This window comes from Magnolia sinica, chromosome 10, assembly GCF_029962835.1.
Source record: "Magnolia sinica isolate HGM2019 chromosome 10, MsV1, whole genome shotgun sequence".
NCBI classification, from domain to species: Eukaryota; Viridiplantae; Streptophyta; class Magnoliopsida; order Magnoliales; family Magnoliaceae; genus Magnolia; species Magnolia sinica.
Window position 1 is genome coordinate 64,461,968 of NC_080582.1, and position 7,668 is coordinate 64,469,635.

The window sequence follows — 7,668 nt, forward strand, 5'->3', positions numbered from 1 at the left end:
GGTGATCGTTTGTTCAAAACCCGACGAGAGTCGAGCCCGTAGCGAGATGGTCAGTGGAGGGCGGATCTTTGACTATCTATTCAAAGACCCGGCATAAGCTGAACATGTAGCGAGATAGCCAGTGGGGTGACGACCTGTTCAAGGCACTGGCAAGAGCTAGGTTCGTGGCGAGACAGCTAATGGATCAACTTCCAGTTTAAAAACTTGTCGGGTGCCAAGCCCTTCATTCTTTTGTTCGGAGCTAAACAATCTTTCTAACGATCTATCAAGATGCCATGGATGTAGGATGAAGATAGGTTAAGAATTGCAACCCATACTGTGATGTAGTGTAGTGCGTGTGAGCAATGGAGAGTTGCAATAAACTAAAAACGTCCATGAAGGGCAGAGGTTGTCACGACCCTAAATCTAGTGTTGGTAATCCATGATTACTAGACATCAAATTTTGGTTGACAGCCTCTGTAAAACTCTGATTTTAGGACTTCCAACTATCACATACTAAGTCCCATGGATACTAAGTCTCATAAGCGGGGCTCCACAAGGAGGATTTCTGAAAGTAAAGACAACAAACATGTATCATTTCTCAAAATTTCATCATATTCAACATATCTTACTATGTACAACCGAGCACATCAAGGCAAAACCAAAACATAAACCATGTCATATTTACTATACCTGATGTACATATTTAGGGTATTACAAAAAAATATATACACTGATATCAAAAAGGACAACTGGAGTCTGTAGCCTCTACTCCTGCAGCTCCCTACTCTCACCTGTAAAAAAAAAAAAAAAAAGGAAAGCTTAAGCTACTAAGCCCAGTGAGTACGTGTGTGCAGTGAAAATGCAAGTTTTATATCATGCTCATATAATGCACAGGCTTTTTGGCTCGATAACAATAAAATAAAGATACAATGCATATTCGTTCAACGTTTCCACAACTTTCCACATTTCTCAATTGGATCACCAGGGTCTAAAACAAAAGTGGGACTCATTACTACCCACTTGTGTAGACTTTTTCACCGTGGTCAACTAAAGAGGTGGGACTAAATAGTTCACGGGCCAAACTAGTCTAACCCACTTGTATTAAACCTCACTATCTACCTAACGGCGAGAAGTAATAAGTTGCCTGGCAAAACGATAGCAGACAATTTACGAGCTTGTCACACACAACCTATCTTTGCTTGCCCATAAGCAAGTCAGGTCAAACCTCTCAATCAATCGACACGCGTCGGTGGGAGTCGCTGCCTACTTTGGTATTTCGGCATTCCAGCGCTCTGTTCTTCCACCCGGTCTAAGCATTGGTCGCTCCCAATGGTACCAATCGGGGTTTAGGGACTTTCACCCACAGACCCTCTAATCATGTCCTGTCGAATTACACATTTCCGGTGTGGTGTCCAACTCAAGTTATAACAAAGTATGTTTCATCGCATTTACAATCACCATATGCATAAGTCCACACACAAGCACAATATGTCATGGTTTTCAAGGCAAACATAAGACGACCTTCATCATGTGGTCTCCTCGTACATTTAAGTTCCTCATAGGGGTCTCATGTAATACATCATGTATCTAGACGGTTTACATACTCATCATAGACACATCGTGTGTCACAACACAACCCCATCATAGACACATCGTGTGTCGCAATACAACCCACTATGATCACCATATCATGATATGACTCATGCACTTTCAATCATACAATGATACAACAACTATGAATCAAGCATATGATAGGCACATGACTTAGCCAATCTAAATTTAATCTGGGAATTATTCTGTTATAAGACTTCATGCCACGAGCATGTTTTTTCTTAAGAATTAACTACATCAAAAGGATGAAGGATATTTCTTTTAAACATTTTGTCAAACAGGTAGCGGGCGGATATTGTAAGGGACAAAGAGAGAAACTGTTAGAAATACATATGACTTTAAATAAAACTAACTCATCTCTATCATCTAATCTTCCATTAATAACTTAATCAACTAACTTAGAAAATCCAGCCATAACCTTAAGAAAATCCAGCAATAAATTAACCAACTCCATCAGAAATTCTAGCAAGAACCTAACCCTAAATTAGAAATCTCATCTTTTATAGGGCTTTCAAGAAAATTCAGAATACCTAATTCGAAATTCGAAAATTCAGCATTACTTAACCCTAAAATAGAAAATCCATCAATTATCTAACCGTAAAACAGAAATTCCAGCAATCTATTAACCCTAAATGAAAAGCCAGCGAAAACGTAACCCTAAGATAGAAAATCCAACAATTATCTAACCGTAAAACAGAACTTCCAGAAATTTTCTAACCCTAAATGAAAATCCAGCAAAAAGGTTTTGAAGGAAACCCCGCCATACACATATGCGTGCTCCTAATCTATGTACTCACCTGTAACTATCAGAGGATTGGCTCCCAACCTCTATCATTGTATGATTGAAAGTGCATGAGTCATATCATGATATGGTGATCATAGTGGGTTGTGTTGCGACACACGATGTGTCTATGATGGGGTTGTGTTGTGACACACGATGTGTCTATGATGAGTATGTAAACCGTTTAGATCATGATGTATTATATGAGACCCCTATGAGGAACTTAAATGTATGAGGAGACCACATGAGGAAGGTCGTCCTATGTTTGCCTTGAAAACCATGACATATTATGCTTGTGTGTGGACTTATGTATATGGTGATTGTAAATGCGATGAAACATACTTTGTTATAACTTGAGTTGGACACCACACCGAAAATGTGTAATTCGACAGGACATGATTAGAGGGTCTGTGGGTGAAAGTCCCTAAACCCCGATTGGTACCATTGGGAGCGACCAATGCTTAGACCGGGTGGAAGAACAGAGCGCTGGAATGCCGAAATACCAAAGTAGGCAGCGACTCCCACCAACGCGTGTCGATTGGTTGAGAGGTTTGACCTGACCTGCTTATGGGCAAGTAAAGATAGGTTGTGTGTGACGAGCTCGTAAATTGTCTGTTATCGTTTTGCCAGGTGACTTATTACTTCTCGTCGCTAGGCAGATAGTGAGGTTTAACACAAGTAGGTTAGACTAGTTCGGCCCGTGAACTATGTAGTCCCACCTCTATAGTTGACCACGGTGGAAAAGTCTACACAAGTGGGTAGTAATGAATCCCACTTCTGTTTTAGACCCTGGTGATCCAATTGGGAAATGTGGAAAGTTGTGGAAACGTTGAAAGAATATGCATTGTATCTTTATTTTATTGTTATCGAGCCAGAAAGCCTATGCATTATATGAGCATAACATGAAACTTGCATTTTCACTGCACACACATACTCACTGGGCTTAGTAGCTCAAGCTTTCCTTTCTTTTCTTTTTTTTTACAGGTAAGAATAGGGAGCTGCAGGAGTAGAGGCTACAGACTCCGGTTGTCCTTTTTATTTTGTACATATCAGTGTATATATTTTTTTGTAATACCCTGAATATGTACATCGGGTATAGTAAATATGACATGGTTTATGTTTTGGTTTTGCCTTGATGTGCTCGGTTGTACACAGTAAGATATGTTGAATATGATGAAATTTTAAGAAATGATACATGTTTGCTGTCTTTACTTTCAAAAATCCTCCTTGTGGAGCCTCGCTTATGGGACTTAGTATGTGATAGTTGGAAGTCCTAAAATTGGAGTTTTACGGAGGCTGTCAACCAAAATTTGGTGTCTAGTAATCATGGATTACCAACACTCGATTTAGGGTCGTGACAGAAAATGGTATCAGAGCATGATCTGGGACATATCTGCATAAATCATAATGTATTTACTATATGTTGTTGTGTTAGAGTTGTTAGGTTCATGCTTTGCGACGTAAAGGATTTGTATGGTTATTTATTATTGTGTATATTGTATAGGTTTACTTATTCTTTTTATGCTAATTCGGTGTTTTATCTATAGGATGCCGTCTAGAAAGAATCTTGTTCAGACTCCTCTAATGCAACCCAAGTCTAAGTTAAAATCTACGTCAAAATCTGTTTAGACTCCTCCAGTGCAACCCAAGTCTAAGTCAAAATCTACATCAAAATCTCTTCCAGATCTAATTATACCTGTTCTTACAATACAACTTCAACAACTGTTGCAGACTATGTCAACTATAACGGCTAATCAAAAGCAGCGATCTGGTTATACTCCTAAGACATCAGCGTAGGAGCGGGCCAGTACTCTTTTTATGGAGTTTAGACGTCTAGATCTACCTTGTTTTTTCTGGCAAGCCAGATCCTATGGTAGCCGAGTTATGGAAGTCAGAAATAGAGAAGCTTTTTCAAGTTATGGGTTGTACTTCTAAGCAATGTGTTACCTTAGTGACTTATCAGTTGCAAAGAGAGGCAGAACAATGGTGGAAGTCAATTGTTCATTCAGTAGATCCAAAATTTGTGTCGACATGGGAAGCATTTAAAGACCGGTTCAATCATAAGTTTTTCCCTGTAGCTGTTTGTCGTCAAAAAGCACATGAATTTAATTCTTTGGTTCAGGGTGAGATGTCTGTTACTGACTATGAGGCTCGTTTTATAGAATTATCTCGTTTTGCTCCACATTTAGTAGCCAATGATGATTTGAAGGTGAGGAAATTCGAGGATGGTTTGCATCCTAGTTTGTGATCTCGAGTTAGAGGGTTTGAGTTGTGGACTCTTGAGGGAGTAGTAGCGAAGGTACAAATTTTTTAGTCTGATTGGAACCAACAACAAAGTACGCATCCATTTACTTCTAATCAACAAAGGAAGAGGGAATTTATTTCAGAGAGTGGTAGTAGTTTTCAGCCCTTTTCATCCCCAAAGAAGCCTACAGTTAGATATGATAATGCAGCCAAACCTGATGTAAGACCCCCAGTATCACCATTTATTCCTCAACGACAGTTTGTAGCCAGACCTGATGTTAGATCTCCAGTATCACCGTCTGTTCCTTAGTGATAGTTTTTCAGAGCCTATTATAATTGTGGTGGTGTAGGGCAGTTTTGTTTTGTTTAAAGTCATACGTATTTCTAACGGTTTCTCTCTTTGTCCTTACAATGTCCGTCCGCTACCTATTTGACAAAATGTTTAAAAGAAATATCCTTCATCCTTTTGATGTAGTTAATTCTTGAAAAAAGCATGCTTGTGGCATGAAGTCTTATAGCAAAATAATTCCTGGATTAGATTTAGATTGACTAAGTCATGTGCATATCATATGCTTGATTCATAGTTGTTGTATCATTGTATGATTGAAAGTGCATGAGTCATATCATGATATGGTGATCATAGTGGGTTGTGTTACGACACACGATGTGTCTATGATGGGGTTGTGTTGCGACATACGATGTGTCTATGATGGGGTTGTACAAGATGTGTACAAACCAGATTTCGGGGCATCGGGTCTTACAGAGGATAGGTAGCGTTATGCTAGGTTTAGTTGGATTTACAAGGGCCCCAAACTCTTCATTCTTGGCATTATTTGTAGACATCTAGGACGATTACTAGAGAGTTATTTTTTTTTTTTGTAATCACTCCTCATGTTTTCTGAGCAACTGTCTAAGCCACTAAGCAATTGTATCAATTACATTATTCCAGGTGTAGAAACGGTAATTTCTAGCTAGTTGTTCAATCATGCGTACTTCCTTAGGCCATCATGCAGTTATGGCCATTCGTATCTCGCCATATGTAGATGGCGACCATTCTCTCATATTGTTTCGATTGTGAGACACCTGTCCCATGAAAACAACAGCATGACTTTGTCTTTACCCAACTTCTCATGATTTCCTTCTGCTGATCGCATCGACAATAGAGATTTTATCCTGATTTCTTGTACGATGGTGCTTTCACGTGTCAATATTCTAGCCATCTTATCTTTTGATGTCAGATCGGGTATTATGAACATTAGGATTGTGCCCATGAGGCTTTTCTAGGCTTTTCCTCGTGTGTTCTTGTGGTTTTTATAATGGGGTTGTGGATTGACTTAGAAATATGATATAATTTGACTTGGAGTCGCCACTAATCAACTATTTCATAATTCCGCAGTTAGCTAAATCCTTCAAAATCTTTAGAAATTAGTGAATCCAAGAATTCTTTGCTTTAAAATGACTCATAATATGTAACATGAGATTATGAGTAAGGGATCTTGATGATGGATAAGGAAGGTAGTAGGCATATCTTCTCTACCCACACGTGAGTGTGTTCTCTATTTTGTGGGATTAATGGGATTTTAGGGGATTAAATAATTTTAGATCTTAGAATTGAAAGTGAGAGTTTGTCGATGCAATCTACCAACATCCGGGGTACCTAAAAAGAAATTAAAAATGGACTTAATCTCGATAGTCAGTTGTGGACAAGTACTCTACAAATACTAGAATTTAACTTAGGATTGAAAGTGAGGGATCATAGAGGTGATCTACCATTGTCCGCGTACCTAGGTAAAAAATGAAAAAATTAACTTAGTTTCGATCAGTCACAAGCAAGCACTCCATGACTACTAGGGTGTAACCTAAGATTGGAAGTGGGGGATCATAGAGGCATTTCACTAACACTTGTGTACTTAAGAGAGATGAAAAGAAAGAGAAACATAGGACTAGGCGACCCTTCGTTTCTGATGTGATGGGATCCAAGAATCGGCAAGTCACCGAGAATACACTCGAAAACACCTAGAGGAGCTGGGCATTAGAGAGAGAAGAAGTGTTGTAATTAATTATAAGCAAAGTAAACAAAAGTAGTAAGTGCACTACGTGAGATGACCGGCAAATGAAGACGTATGAGAGAGAAGAAGAGACCCGACACTCTTCATAAAAGAGATGGCCAGATTTCTTCAACCTGATCTTACTACGCAAGATTTAGACCATTGAGATGCCTTGTATTGGTTTGATGATAGTTTTGAACAGGTTGGATTATCTTACATATGAGATAGGATTTAGATGAGTAGCTTGGATTGATTAGATTGGGTTGGAGGGTTTCGATGACTTGGATGGTCTAGATGGGCTAGGTTGGTTGGGTAGGATGGATTAGGTTGAGTGGTAGGATGGGTAAGATTGGTTAGGTTGGTTTGGGTAGGATAGGTTAATGGCCTGGGCTAGATGGGCTAGCCTAAGAGGGAGAGAATGGGAAGATCTAGGTGAAAGGTCTCTCCTCTCCCCTTTCTTTTAATGTGTATAGAAATTGAGTGAGTGGGTATTTATAGGTAGAGGGAGTGGCATAACTATGGTTTTGGTGAAGTTGGGGCGATAAAAGTTCAGGCGAAAGGTTGTGATTAGTAGAGAGGAGTTTAGTGCCACATGACACTCTCTCATCGGGCAAGAGGGAAGGTATGAATGTTAAAGGGGGGGGGGGGGGGGGGGTCAAGGCTATTTTGGGAATCTCGGATGCCAGGTGTAGTCCCTGAGCAAAAAATATTTCTCTCTCCTCGATCAATGCTCACCTTGTAGTATGAAACTAAACACTTGGTAGATGCATATTGTGTGCCACTCGCCACATGAATTGACTCTAAATTTTGAGGGGTTCATTGGTAGGTTTTGTGGACGTGTTTGAGGTTCTTGATTTGGGCTAAAAGTCGGTCATGTAGTGTCTAAATTTGGGTTTGGGTCTTGAATTTAATTTGAATTTGATTTGTATTGGGCTCAAGTTTGACTATAATTTGGTTTGGATTTTGGGGCTTGGCTTAGGCTTAGGATTTAGTTAGGCTCAA